The 14,377-nt window shown below is 37.7% G+C and overlaps 1 protein-coding gene and 1 pseudogene across 5 annotated transcripts in view; one reads left to right on the forward strand and one right to left on the reverse strand.

The window, feature by feature from the left end:
- The window catches only part of ZNF609 (zinc finger protein 609), a 201,668-nt gene that overhangs the window by 10,773 nt on the left and 176,518 nt on the right, over positions 1-14,377 (forward strand). The gene's annotated exons all lie outside the window — the stretch shown is intronic.
- Positions 6,104-11,684, reverse strand: LOC102410431 (annotated as a pseudogene).

The following is a 14,377-nucleotide window of genomic DNA, read 5'->3' on the forward strand; positions in this document are numbered from 1 at the left end:
TTGAGGTTTGTGTTATTTTGATTTCCTCTCAATGCATAGCTGGCTTTGTTCTGGAAGTCTCAGTACCTAATTCATCAGCCTGAGGGTGAAGATGTCTTGTGATGTCTAGCTGCTCTCGTTTGACTTGTGTTTTGTAAATTTTCTTATAGTTCCCTTGCTTGCTTTTTCCTAACCCTTCTAGTATTTCATTATTTTTCCTGTTACCTCTTCCCTTTTTTCTTTACATGAAGCTGATAGGCAACAAAAATCCCTTAGGCCGACTGCTGTTTGGTAATTGACTGGAAGCTAAAATTCCTACCTAATATGTAGAGATGTAATGTCTTACTTCTGTCCTTGGGTTGTATAGAATGCTCCTTGTGGACATCAAGCTCTCAGCCTGTTTGTTATACTGTATGCCATTTGAGGTAGCTGAAAGGTGCCGGGTACCTGTATACTCTATTTCTAGTTATTTATATCATCAACTTGTGTGGTTGCAATATACAAGGAGGCCTATTTGCCATTCTATACTATACTATGTGCTATTTTTGATATAAAATTTTAGAAGAAAGGTTCTTAATGAACTTGGGATTGATGCTTAAGAAAAATCTGTTTTAGGCAGAGAGGGTCCTAGGCAAATATCACATTGCTTTTCTTTGTCAGGATTTGCTACATGTCAGACTTGACGTCATAAATTCTCACCACATACGCTCAAGTGGTACAGTAAAGTATGACTGATATTGTGAATTTTAAAGCCGGTGGCTGTTAATTCGTTATGTCATTAATTTTCTGTAGTGGTTAAAAAGGTCTCAGTTTAACTGACCAGGTAGTTTTGCTTTATTAGTAGAAATGCTTTTAACATAGTTTAGTTTGCTAGTGATAGTTGGTTTTTTTTCAGTAGTATTGTTTCTGGGGTTTGTATTAGCAGGCCCTTATAGTCCTAATAAAGCTAAAAATCTGGCAGTGTGGATTTCAGATGAGTTCAGTAACACCATCTGACAGAGAGGGAAATGCAGGACAGTGTCTGGTAATATTCTTTTCCTTATGGAGCCTTTCTAAAAGAAAGAAATTCAGTTTTAACAAGATCACATTGAGGTGGGTAATATAACAGTGAAGTGACATTTTCTTCCAACAACAAGTCTGTAATGTATTTTACCTGAATTTGTGATCAGAAGCATTAGATTTATTTAAAAGTGTTACATAAACATGACGAGTGCCATTTCTGTCATCCTTATATAATTTTTTTCCTTCTTTCTTGGTAGGCAAAATAATGATAAACAGTGAATTAATTCACATCTCAGATACTTGATGGAAAGAAACAAATTGTTGAAGTGTGGTGCTGTTAGGCTGTGCCCTTCATAGGGATGACACAGGCAACAAGCGATTACATTTTTATAAGGATCGAAATCCTTAAAATGTCACAGTCCTAATCAAAATAATGTGACTGAGTTGCAACTGTTAAAGGAGAAGCTACAAAATTAGGCCAGATAATAATAATACGGGGTTTATTTACTCTTCATAGATTGGTTAACTACTTTATTAAGAGCAAATTTAAAGTATGGTTTTGAGTAAAATAAACTTCTCTGCACAGTTGGCAGTTTTAGATCCTATAGTGCAAAGAAATAACCAGGATTTTTGCTTTGAGGAACAAACAAGAATTGAGAAAGGTTTCTGTAGGTCAACACTGTTTAAGAGAAATCATATCTTGATTAAGCTCAGCATTCTTCAGGGAGAGGAAGAATAAAATCTATTAGGTGGGGGGTTCATTTTTAAGAAATTGAGCTGCGATAAAGTGTGTACAGTAGGACAAGTGGAAAGATTTCAAATAGCAGATAACCCACTGAAAGTTTAAAGACTTAAAAACCATTTTATTAGAAAGCAAGGGATCAAAAGCACCATACAAAACAGATGGTCATTTGGCATAGTCTCAGAGGCTGTCGAGAGGAGAAAAGCATCTTTAAAAAAAACTTAAAAACATTTTCAGTCAAGACCAAAGAAACCCACAAAGTGATGATGGTTAGTCATGCGTGCTGCCTAGAAATTTTAGGTGAAAGAAGAAAAAGATGTTGAATTAGTTAAGTTCTTTGCTAAACTGATGGTAAGAGTTTTTGTTAAGAGCTTTTTTAAGAAGACCGCTAGAAAATTGGTAAGACTACTCGATCATTGTGTGAAAGATCCATTCAGGGATGAAGAGGTTGGAGAATTTTCACTTCTGTTTTTCCCTCTTTCCAAGCAGTTTAAAGCTTCTGGTCAAATGATGATAAGCTTAACTTTAAAAAATAAGAAATTGGGACATGAATTAATCTCTTTTAATGCATATAAAGTACAGAAAAATGTATAGAAGTCCCAAAAGTTATTCCAGAAGTGGTAATATTTAGTTAGTCGTTCCAACACTTTTTTTTCCCCTAGCTGTCTAACTTTTCTCGATCAGATCTCTAAATCTATCTACCCTAGAATTGAGGAAAAAAATCCAAGGATAAACTGTAACTCCCAGTGAAAGCACATCACTTCAAATTAAGTAGCATGATCATTACATGAAGGGACTGGAGTAGATTTCACCATAAGAAGGGTTTGGAGGTAGCGGGAATAAAATCTATATTAGAAAGTTGATCAAATGTAAATTAAAGATTGAGATGACTTGGTATCATTAATATAACTTACTGGGGCCAAGGCAATGGGTTAATTTACATAAAGAGAAGTCACATATGACAAATCATTGACAGTTGTGTGTGGGCAGAGTGGTTACCAGTAGACATCATTTAGTTTTATTAAAGTCAGGCCAAAGCTGTTTAAAAACTTTAGCCTTGGAATGGGAGAAAATGTTTTGTTTTGTATTAGTAAATAAACTGACTTTTTGACAGTAATCACATCCATCTAGACCTATAGTTCCTTCTTTGTAGTTCTGAAACCCCCAAATTCTGAAAACTGGTTTTTTTTTTTTTTTTTTAAGGTAGGCACAAACCTGACTTCAGCTAATGAGGCTATTTATGGCTATTTTCATTGTGGTTTGTTCTGTTTCAAGTAAATATTCATTTTATTGTAAGAATATTAATGAGTTTGATGTCAGGGTGCTATTCTGGTTTCTCCTGAGAGTATTACACTGTATGGTATATTAATTATCTCAGCTTTTTATAGGTGAAATAACAGAGGCTCAGATAAGTGCAGTGACTTGCCCAAGATTCTTAAACATCTTCAGGGAGAGTAAGACTAGAATTGAGCTTTTCCTGCCACCTCATTTGTTTTTTTTTTTCCATTGCATTGTGCTGGTTTCTCATGACATTACCTCCAGAAATTATCTCAATGATAAGTTCTTCTAGGTGGAAGGGTTTAAGCAGTGACACTTATTTTATTTGACAGTTTAATAAATGTTTTACAAAAGTGACATATTCAGGTTTTCTCATGACACTAAGCTCTTTCAAGTACTTAGGTTCCCAATTGTTTAAGATTATACTTCCAAAGTATCTTGGCTGTGTGGGAGGGATGAAAACTCAAAGATGAGCTTCAGTGTGGATAGTATTACATTAAAAGGAGGCAGTAAGTCCAAACCACTTTGCTAGCATGAGATTTTCAGCCCCTAGAGGAGACTGGAAATCTTGGTAAGCTATTCCTTGAAAAATTAGTTCAGTGTGCTGCCAGGGAAAGCTAGGCATCATTAGGAAGAGAACTAAAGAAAGATAAAAATAAACATCCCCCTGTACAAAACCAAGTTTTGTCCGTGTTTGTAATATTGCCCCTTCTTTTCATCCCTAAGAAATATGTATCAGAACTGGAGACCAAATGAAGTGAAGGGTTTAATGAAAACATGTAAAATGATTTTTTTAAAAAATCCAGTTTTTAAAGACAGAGGTAATATTATCAGACTCCATCAAGCGATGAGAAGAACTTGTTCACCAGTTCTTAGGATCTGTATTGGATAGAGAGCACCTTTTCAAATTAGAAATAAATTTAGCTTAATTACTGGGTTGCTCTTATCAATAGTAAATAAATAAAATTTGTTAACAGTAGAAGTAGTAGAAATTAGAAATAGGGTCTAGAAGGGTTTTGTGTCTGTGTGTGTGTGTTTTTAATTAAAACTTTTAAGCTAATTGTAGGAGTCTCATGCATTTGTAAGGATAATACAGAGGGATCCTTTGTATCCTTTACCAGTTTCCCCTGGTGGTAATGTCATGCAAATATAGAACAATATCATACCCAGATATTGACACTGATACAATCTACTCAGGTTGTTCAGATTTCCCTAGTTTTAGTTGTACCCACTTATGAGTGTGTGTATTTGTGTTAGTCACTCAGTTGTGTCCAACTCTGTGACCCCATGGACTGTAGCCCATTAGGCTTCTCTGTTCATGGAATTCTCCAGGCAAGAATACTGGAGTGGGTTTCCTTGCCTCCTTCAGGGGATCTTTCCAACCCAGGGATCAAACCCAGGTCTCCTGCATTGCAGGCAGATTCTTTACCATCTGAGCCACCAGGGAATTCCCACCACAGTCAAGATACAGAACAGTTTCATCACCACAAAGGTACCTCACATTGCCCTTTTATATCTGCTTCACTCCTGCCTCTCATAAGATTTTTGATAAATTATTGGATTAATATGTTTTATAACTTGTAAGGGAATCCAGGAATATTTGGAGAAGTATATATTTTTATAATATTATTTTTAAATATTTTATTTATCAGATTAATTGTTGTCATTCAGTCTCTAAAGTGGTGTCCAACTCTGGTACTGCAGACTCTTTGCGACTCCCATGGACTGCAGCACACCAGGCTCCTCTGTGCTCTCCTATCTCCCAGAGTTTGCTCAAATTCATATCCATTGAGTTGGTGATGCTGTCTAACCATCTTATCATCTGCCACCCTCTTCTCCTTTTGCCTTCAATCTTTCCCAGCATCAGGGTCTTTTCCAATGCGTTGGCTCTTGGCATCAGGTGGCCAAAGTATTGGAGCTTCAGCTTCAGCAACAATCCTTCCAATGAATATTCAGGGTTGATTTCCTTTAGGATTGACTGGTTTGATCTCCTTTCAGTCCAAGGGACTCACCACCACCACAATTCAAAAGCATCAATTCTTCACCTCTCAGCTTTCCTTATGGACCAACTTTCTTGTACGTGACTGCTGGAAAAACCATAGCTTTGAATATACAGACCTTTGGCAGCAAGGTGATGTCTCTGCTTTTTAATACACTGTCTAGGTTTGTCATAGCTTTCTTCAAAGGAGCAAGCATCTTTTAATTTCGTGGCTGCAGTCACCGTTCGGAGTGATTTTGGAGCCTAAGAAAATAAAATCTGTCACCACTTTCACTTTTTCCCTTTCTATTTTGCCATGAAGTGATGAGACCGGATGCCATGATCTTAGTTTTATGAATGTTGAGTTTCTAGCCAGCTTTTTCACTCTCCTCTCATACCCTCATCAACATGCTCTTTAGTTGTTCACTTTCCACCATTAAAGTGGCATAATCTGCATTATCAGATTAATACGTACACTTTTTTTGTTTTTGTCCTCCATGAGCTTTATATTAAAGGTCAAATATTGCTTTTAATGAAAATCCGTAATCCACTATTTTTTTTCATAGTACACTTTTTTATGTATCAAATATAAGGTTCAAAGTAAATGATAATAGATGTTTTTGAAGCTAGGAAAGTAGGTATGCCATTCCCAGTCAGATGCAAACTTAGTTATCACATACATAAATCAAAAATGACACGAAGCAGGAAAAACAGAAGAACTTCCTTTGCTTTCCGAAAACAGCCAAGAAACCAAAGAAAATTATTTTTAAAAATTCAGAGAAGAATTTTTTTTCATAGTAGCCAACATGCCTTCCTTAGGTATTAAGACATATTTCTGTTCATAACCTTAATACAGCCATATTTTTACTCTTTATGAAAACCAAGTCTCCCAGTAAAAATGGTATTTTACCACACTAATCTTTCAATTCCATCACTAAAAATGAAGTTATACTGACCAATTTCTAACCTCTTGGAACATTCTGCATAATGAACTTTAGTCACTGGAATGAGTAATTGCCCAGAAAAGCAGCGCTGTCTGAACTGTGGTATGATTTGTAGTCAATATTCTTGTTTTCCAGTAAAAAGGAGATCTCATAAGAAGAAACACTGGGCTCCTTGTGGTTTCATTGATCAGGAGAATGTTTCTGATCTGCTTCTGAGCAAACATTTCTTAATAGGTTGATCACCGATCTGGGGTCTTCACTCATAATGACACTGCCAGACACGATCATGTTAGCTCCTGCCTTTGGCATCATATCTCATGAATTTCTGCCCTCCAAACCCAGGTTCCACTGTCATAACCAGTGCTATATCTATCTGATTAGCCCATGGTACCAGATACTCAACTGTAGTTCCTGGTTTGATCGCAATGCCAACCTTCATTCTGTTTTCCTATGTGTCTTTGATCAAAGCTCCTGGGTTCTCAGTAGCCTCGAGATGAAACATATATTAATTGGCTCCTGCTATAGCCATTGGTTTTACCCAGTTTTTTTGTCTGGACACCTTCATGTACATGTCAAAGAAAGGGTCCTGGTCTAGCTGCTTTTGGAGGCTTTCTACCACAGGATGACCAAAGGTGATGTTGAGAGCAAAATGCCCACCCGCCTGTTACATCCAGGTGCAGATAATCTACCTCAGAGTCCAGCATCTGGAGGCACTTGGCCCCTAAACTGGCCACATTACTGTTGAGGATGGATGAGCCAGTTTGTAGCCAGATGCCATGGTGCTGTTTCTCTAGAGCAAGTTACTGCTCAAGAGCCCCAGCTAGATGAAGGCACCTTACCCCAATTGGCCATGCCATTTTTAGTAATCCACTATTTACCCCTTCCTATCACCAAGTCTCACTCCCAGTAGGCAACTGCTTTAAGATTTTCAGTCTTTTTCTTGTATTTACTTCTGTATTTCTAAAAAATAATCTGCTATCCTATTGTGCTCTCCTTATCAAATCAAATTTTTGCTTTTATCAGTATCCATTAGTAAGTAAATATTTCTTATTGAACTATTTAGTATACTACTATGTTTTCTTATGCAACTTATGTTTTTTTCCCCAGGGTTTAATATCATTAATTACCTCAGTGTTTTTAGTTTGTCATTATAATTCATTCAGACTCTCCAACAGATGTATAAATCTCCTCATAATATAGTGAAGCACAGGGTAATCCTTAAATGTAGTTTCTTTCCTTCTTTCCTTTCTTCTCCATCCCTCTAAATATCCTAACCTGTGAAGACTACTGGCCTAATTCCTGTCTACTGTGATCACATAAAATGCTCTTTTAGGAACAGGACCATGATCCAGTAGTATAGTACCTTTATTCATAGGTGTATGATTTTACCTTTTTTAAAAAAGGTAATGTGCATATGATAAAGTGCATTGAGTATACCAATCTTCAGTGCATAACTCAGTTTTGCATGTATAAGTAGCCATAAAACCACCATCCAGTTCAAGATAATAGAGTATTTCTAACACCTCACAAGTTTCCCTCATGCTTCTTCCCAGTCAGTAAACTCCTCTCAGAAATGGCCATTTTTCTGACATTTGTCCTCTTTGATTCATAGGTGTTTAAAGTGTGATACCTGGACAGTTTAAGTCTGATAGAATATATCATACATTTAAGTATGAGGGCTCCCAGGGGTTGGTTATATCCTGGTTTGTGGGCTAGCCCTATTTTGGGCAACAGCTCTACATGGATGAGGCTGAAGGCTGAGAGGATTCTGGAGCAGTTAGGCATTTTAAGACATGTGAGGACTGGATTGTTTTCTAACTTTCCCCCTAGACTCTTAATAAATCTGTATCCTTTTTATGTATCTTAGAAAAAAGAGAAATCCACTCTCTTTTCTGGTAAGTTTGAAGCCTGTTAGGTAATTGAGACAGTTTATAACTAGTGACAAATCAAGCTCAAGTAAGAATGAAGAAAAGAAATGGCAGCCTTGGCACTGTTGTGGTTCTGCCCATTGAGGAAAGTAGTGTTCATTCACTCATTTATTGACCAAAATATTTATTGAGGGAGTACTGTGACCCAAACCCTGTTATTGGGATATAATGATGAACAAAAGAGAAACAGCCTCTTGCTCTCAGGGTGCATGCAGTCAGGTGGAAGAAACAAATGTTAATGAAATCGTTGCACTGGGAGGTAGGGTGTGAGCAGGGAATGTCTGAGGTAAACGCCATGGGGCAGTAACGTGGGAATGGGGTGCAGAGGACTGTGTCCATGAGAGAAGGCTGGAGAAGTCAGTCTGGCTTAGACATCCTAAAGGATGTGGGTGTGTGGATCCCACTAGTTTTATGGTTAGCCTGACAGTGTAGATACTGTCTTTTAATAGAGAAGTTTTCTTTGTGTACACTTTAGAGTTCTATAGGATAGTAGATAAGAGGTTTAAGAAGGGAGATGAGGTCTAGAATATAAAAACGAAGGTAATTCCTCATGTTTCCTGAAAAATGCCTGAGTTTTTTCCTTTCCCTCATTCCTGTGAACTTGACCCACGTTATTCCCTGTTCTAGAGGTGAGGAGACTGAGCCATAGAAAAGCTTTGCCACAACAGTTCTGTATGGAGGCCCAGTTTCTTAAATCTCCTGATTCCTAAGCTAACTCCACTTTTTTCTTGAGAATTTGACATCACCTCTTTGGTATATAAAGTTTACCTCTGGGGAAGAGAACTGAATTATGAAGGGTTACAGAGCCCTGCTGTTGGGAGAGAGAGGATGGTGAAGTGTTACCGTCTGTTCTAGATGATCTTTGTCTTCGGCTTCTTGGCCTCCTTACACAGAGGCCTTGATAAGGGTTTTCTCTGTGAACCAGTTCCACCAGTGAATCCCTGCAGGGTTGGGACTGAATTATTTGCATATTTAGTATGCTATTTAGCCTGTTCGAAATGTATGCTGGTACTAAGCAGTGTTGACAAACACCAAGGCTCTAAACCTGAGCCCTGTTGAATAGCTTTGTCTAGTGGAAGTGTCAGTTGATGATGTGAGATGAAACAGGTCAAGCCTCATAGTCTTTGTCTGAGAATAGCAGCCTGTGAAGACCATAAAACTACTCATGATATGCAGCATATAAACACTGAGGGACTGAGAGATGCTGCGCTTTTGCTCTTCTGTCCTTAAGTGACATGTGGTCAGAGGAGCTCTGCTGAATTGGATCCATCTTCTCAAATTGGCACTGTTTGTCTGTATTTGATTCCCATTGGAGATATAAGCTAAGAGCCGTGGTACTTGAGGATATGACACAGTTCCTTTGTTACAGTAATGAATGTAATAAATTAAGGGAGAGACCCAAAGGAAAGTTGGTTGATTGTCGTTAGAGCCCTAGTTGGAAGTTCAGTTCATGAGTGAGGTCTAGTGTGGCAGGTAGAGAGGGAGATGCCTGTTCCAGCTGGATAAGCTGAGTCACCACTGCAGGTTTACATGTTGTACTGGCCTCACCTAAGGTTGACTGAGTATGATGTGATTTCAGGGTAGCATCTGAAATTCAGGGAAGATGGTATAGTTTGGTTTTCTTCTTGCAACTTTTGTTTTATCCCACTGATTTAGTGACAGTTTCCTGGACATCAAACCCTGTGAACCTCACACAGTTTAGATTTGAAGGCCTGTTGGGGGTTGGGGGGGTGGTGGTGGTTGGCTCAATAAACTAGTAGATTGGAACAGTTTGTAAAAGAGTTAATCCAGAGGTTAAAAACATGAGCTTTGGGATTGGTACCTTGGCCCTGAGGGATTTTTGAAACAAAATGGAGTCTTTCTGTCAGTCACTACAGTGTAGAGTTCCATGAGCCACATCTGAAGGTACTCCTAGCCTCAACGGAAAACCAGGACAACTGAGTAGTTGAAAGAAGAAAGGATTGCCATTTTCTTTCATAAAACTCAAATGGATATCAGTACTACCTATAATTTAATTTGTAAAAGATTTTCAAATATTTATTTTTCCTTTATTTAAAATACTTTAGATCCCTGTACAGCTGTGAAACAGTCCTCTTATAGTTGAGACCCTAGAACATTATGAGAATATTTGGGTCATTTTATTTTTTTGATTGTCAAATTTTTTAGATTTGGATCCTCATAATATGCTTAGAACCATGATGAATTCTCCCTCCATTTTATAATAAAAAATTAATATTTAATAAAGCAACTTGACTGACATCCTGGCTAGGATCATTGGAAATTTGAGTCTGGAAATCACTTCTCTTGATTCTAAGCTCAGTTTTCTTTTTTTTTCTACACCATGCTGCCTTCCTGGAATTGAGCATTGCCTATTTTTTCTTTGTCCATACAGCTTTTGGTGAGAGCTAGCTAGCCAAGACTGATCACCCTCACATCCAAATGTGTGTGACCTGTCTGGTCACAAGCAGATTATACTCACTCAGACACAACTGTCACTTGCTCAGACCAAAGCCTGTGAGAAGATTGATACAAAAACTGTAACAACAGGGGAGGACAGTTAAATTTACAGTGAAACAGCACTGGACAATTTGCTGCTTAGACCAGATTAGCTATAGGTAATTGGCAGTTAAAGAGATCCTGTGTCTTTGAAGTCCTCTACGATGGATATAGAGCTCTATCTAGCAGAAAAAGAAGTATTATTTTTCTAATTGTGTTTGGACATAAGTAGGGTCAGCTGCTGTTTGTGTCCTCTGGGCAGAGCCAGAGTCCTCTCATGAAGACTCTTTTTCCCATTCTTAGCCTGGAAGAGAGGCCTTGCTCATTACTGAGGTAGGGAGGTGGTGTGATCTATGGCATATGTCCTGATAAAAAGCAATTAATGACCTGAAATGTGTGATTACAAACCAGTCTGTGGGCTGGAAGTCTGAGAGATGGAGTTGGGTTCCAGAGAGGAAACGGGAATTTGAACATTTGTTGTTACAGATACAGGGAATGGGGAATGATTGTCATGGCCTATTTTGGTCCCTTAGCTATAGCCACTCAGAGGAGAGTTCTTGATCAGGTGCAGAACAAAGTGCAATAGCAGTGGCAAGTAATTCCAGAATTTGGTACATAGGGAAGTATAGTACAGTTAGGCAGAAGGAGACGAGAGAGGAAAATATATACAGAAACTCCTGCACGTTGAAAGTGCTTTGTGGTCTCTGTAAGGTATTGGCCCTCCTGATTCTGTACTTTCTCTGCCATAAAGTAGCAGGTCAGCGCTTTTCATTTCCAGCTACCATGTTGGTTACCCTTCCTTCTGTGGTTAAACATCTCTGCAGTGACCTGTCAGAGAGTTGATTATTAACTGCATAAAGCCAGGGATGCTGGAGGGAGCAGATGGAAAGTGGTTTGGCTGCTACAGCCAGACTGGTAAAGAATCCTTGGCAATTTTTCCGTGTATCTTTGGAAAGATACCTTCGAAGTTACTATGAAGGCTGCTGGGTTTGGAAAGCTGAATTTCTGAAGATTCACCTGGTTGAAAAGTGGTAGTTACTTAACACACTCAGAAATAGGAGGGCAGTGCTCTGTATAGAACATCAGAACCACTACTTATTGGTTCTCAGGATATGTTTTCTTTGTTTACATTCTGGTCATTCAGAAATTCTAGGTAGTTTTCTAGTAGGGAAGGCACTTTTTGATAGGTACATTAATAGAACTTCAGATTTGAAAAAGGCCCTGGACATGTCCAGGTTACGCCTGCCACACACAGAATTCTTCATGTAATTAGCTTGACTGGAGATGATGCTTTTTCTGATCACTGCTTTTGATAGAGATATGGCTTCATTACGCATTGTAGGTCATTGTTTTGGGAATTTCAGATTATTACATTTTTTTCTCCTGAACTAAACATCTGTCTTTCTGTAACTTCTACTCATTGGTTCCGTTTATACCCTCAGCATCACAGAATAAGTTTCTCTTCCACACTGCAACCTTCATACCCATCTCCCTTCAGTTAACTCCTTTCCATACTAAAGAATACCAGTTTCTAAGACCTTTTCTCTTATGAGATGGCTTCTTGATGTTTTACAGTACTCTTGGCTATCTCTCCATTTCATGAATATCTCACGGAAGATATGGAACCTGAAAATGAGCACAGACCATCAGGTGTTCTTTTCATCTCCAGCTACTTTTTAAGAAACACTTTAAAAAAAATGTTAATGGCAATATTTCTGCTTACTAGAAAAACCAAAGCAATTTGCCACAACAACTTGGAATTGGGACAAAAAGAATTTGAGGAAGTCTTTTTTTTTATTTTTTTACTGATACTAAGGCTGTAATTTTTGAGGTTCGACATTATTATAAGCATTGATTTTGCCTCATATCTTCTCCAGGAATATATGCATTGAGTTTACCCTTAAAATTATAAAAATAACTTGATACTTATGTTTACAGGAATTATTCAAATTTACACTACACTGAAGTGACTTTAATGTTTCAGATAGTTTTTAACAAGATGGATATATGTATGTTACATATGGAAAATCTGTTGTTTTAACACATAACAAACAACGTGACTCAGTGTAAGATTCTTGAAAAATAATTTTCTCTTCAAAACTATAGATTTTTTATTCTTTTTTAACATTTAATGTTACAGAACAGTCTGAATGTTACAGAACAATCTAAGGTTGGCCTAATTTTGTTCTTTGTAATTTAAAAATTTTGCTAGAATGTGTGCAAGTTTGGCTTTTTAAAAAATTGATTTTGCTGAAAAAATAGTGAACTTTTTCAAAATCTTTTTCAGTTCAAGGTGTTAACTTACATATTATGTCTTGATGGGTTGCTTTTTTCCCATTTGTTCTAGTCTCTTCAGTTTTGCTTTGAGTATTATTAAATACTTCCTTTTAATTTCCCTCATTATTTTCTTTTTACTGTCCTTTTTCCTTTGAAATAGGATCCTCTACTATTGGAATAGTATCCTCTACTACTCCAGAGGAGTATCTCAAATTTTCTTGTAATTTCTTCCACAATTTTAGTTCTGTGCTTTTTTGATTTCTGTATGAATTTTAATTGGTGTTACCACCAATTAAACCACCAATTGGTTTAATTGGTGAATTTTAATTGGCTTTTCATTTCCTTGCATATTCCTTTTTTTTAAAAAAAATTACATTCTTTTAAGTTCATATCTTTTCACTTCAGCCTGGTATCTTCTTAATGCTCTGCCTTACTGTCATGCTTTGTTTATCTTGCTCCATACTTGACAGGTCAGCCCATACAGTAGAGTGAGAACTATCAGGAGCTCTCAGTGAGCTCTAACATTTTCTTGTACTTTATATTCTTTCCTTTATATACCCTTCCAGAGTCTCTGTTTCATTACCATCCTGTTTTGTAGAGGAAGAGTTTTTGTTTGTTTTTTAGAGGAAGGTCTTTTGAAAGTTCTGTTGTTTTTCCAAGAATAAAAAAGCATGGGATTGTTCTAATGGTTTACATTACATACTAATGATGGGGCAGCTCCAGGGGAAAGAGGGTCAGTGGTAGGTGAATGTGGGTTGTGCTCTATGCCTCACAACAGTTGCAGAGATTGAAGAGGTGATAAATTATGATATCGGGCAGAACTATGCTTTAATAATGCTTTGTAGTGCAGATTCAGTTGGCGTTCCCATTTCTTTGCCCTTCATAATACAATTATTTTCAGTATTGTGTTTCACTGCCTTATTAACTCTCATTTTCTGTTGTATTCCCAGCGCATAGTTTAGTGCCTGGGACTTAGTAGGCAATTAATACATTTTTTTTTTTTTTAATGAATCAGTAGATAGCATAGAGAATTCCAAGCATTTTACTAAAAATTTCTTCAGAGTTTTAGATCATTTTCAGCAGTATCATTTCTCTAATTCTTCAGAGATTATGTTGCTTTTACCATGCGGGTCTCATTGTTTCGTAGTTCCTATGTTTTCCCTCATGGTTTTTGTTCATCCTTTTATGAAGTAAGATCTGTGTGGACTCAGTGCCAACTGTGGTCAGGTGCTGTTGCACTAAGCTCTCTACTTGGTTAAAGGATGTATTTTCTTCTCAGTGCGTGTGTGCTGTCGCTTTAGTCTTGTCTGACTCTTTGTGATCCTAGAGACTGTAGCCCACCAGGCTCCTCTGTCCATGGGATTTTCCAGGCAAGAATACTAGAGGAGGTTGCCATGCCCCCTCCAGGGGCTCTTCCGACCCAGGGATCAAACCTGCATCTTATGCCTCCTTGTTGGCAGGTGGGTTCTTTATCACTAGTCATTTTCTTCTCAGATCTGTGGCCAAATGGCAGATTAAAGTGCAGTCCTTTCTCTCTTAAATCCCAGTTGCTCTCAAGCATTCACTTGGTATAGCGCTGGTCTCCTAGGGTGACATCTTCTCTTGAACAGTTTCTCTTGAACCCTGGTTCTTTGACACTGCCTTGAGAGAGAAGGCGGAAAAGTACAATTTGTCTTATCCCTGTTCTATCTATAGCATTTACCTGTTAGATTTTTACTTCATAGGATTCATCGTGCCCCCTCTGGTTTCCTCT

This window comes from Bubalus bubalis, chromosome 11 (genome assembly GCF_019923935.1).
Source record: "Bubalus bubalis isolate 160015118507 breed Murrah chromosome 11, NDDB_SH_1, whole genome shotgun sequence".
NCBI classification, from domain to species: Eukaryota; Metazoa; Chordata; class Mammalia; order Artiodactyla; family Bovidae; genus Bubalus; species Bubalus bubalis.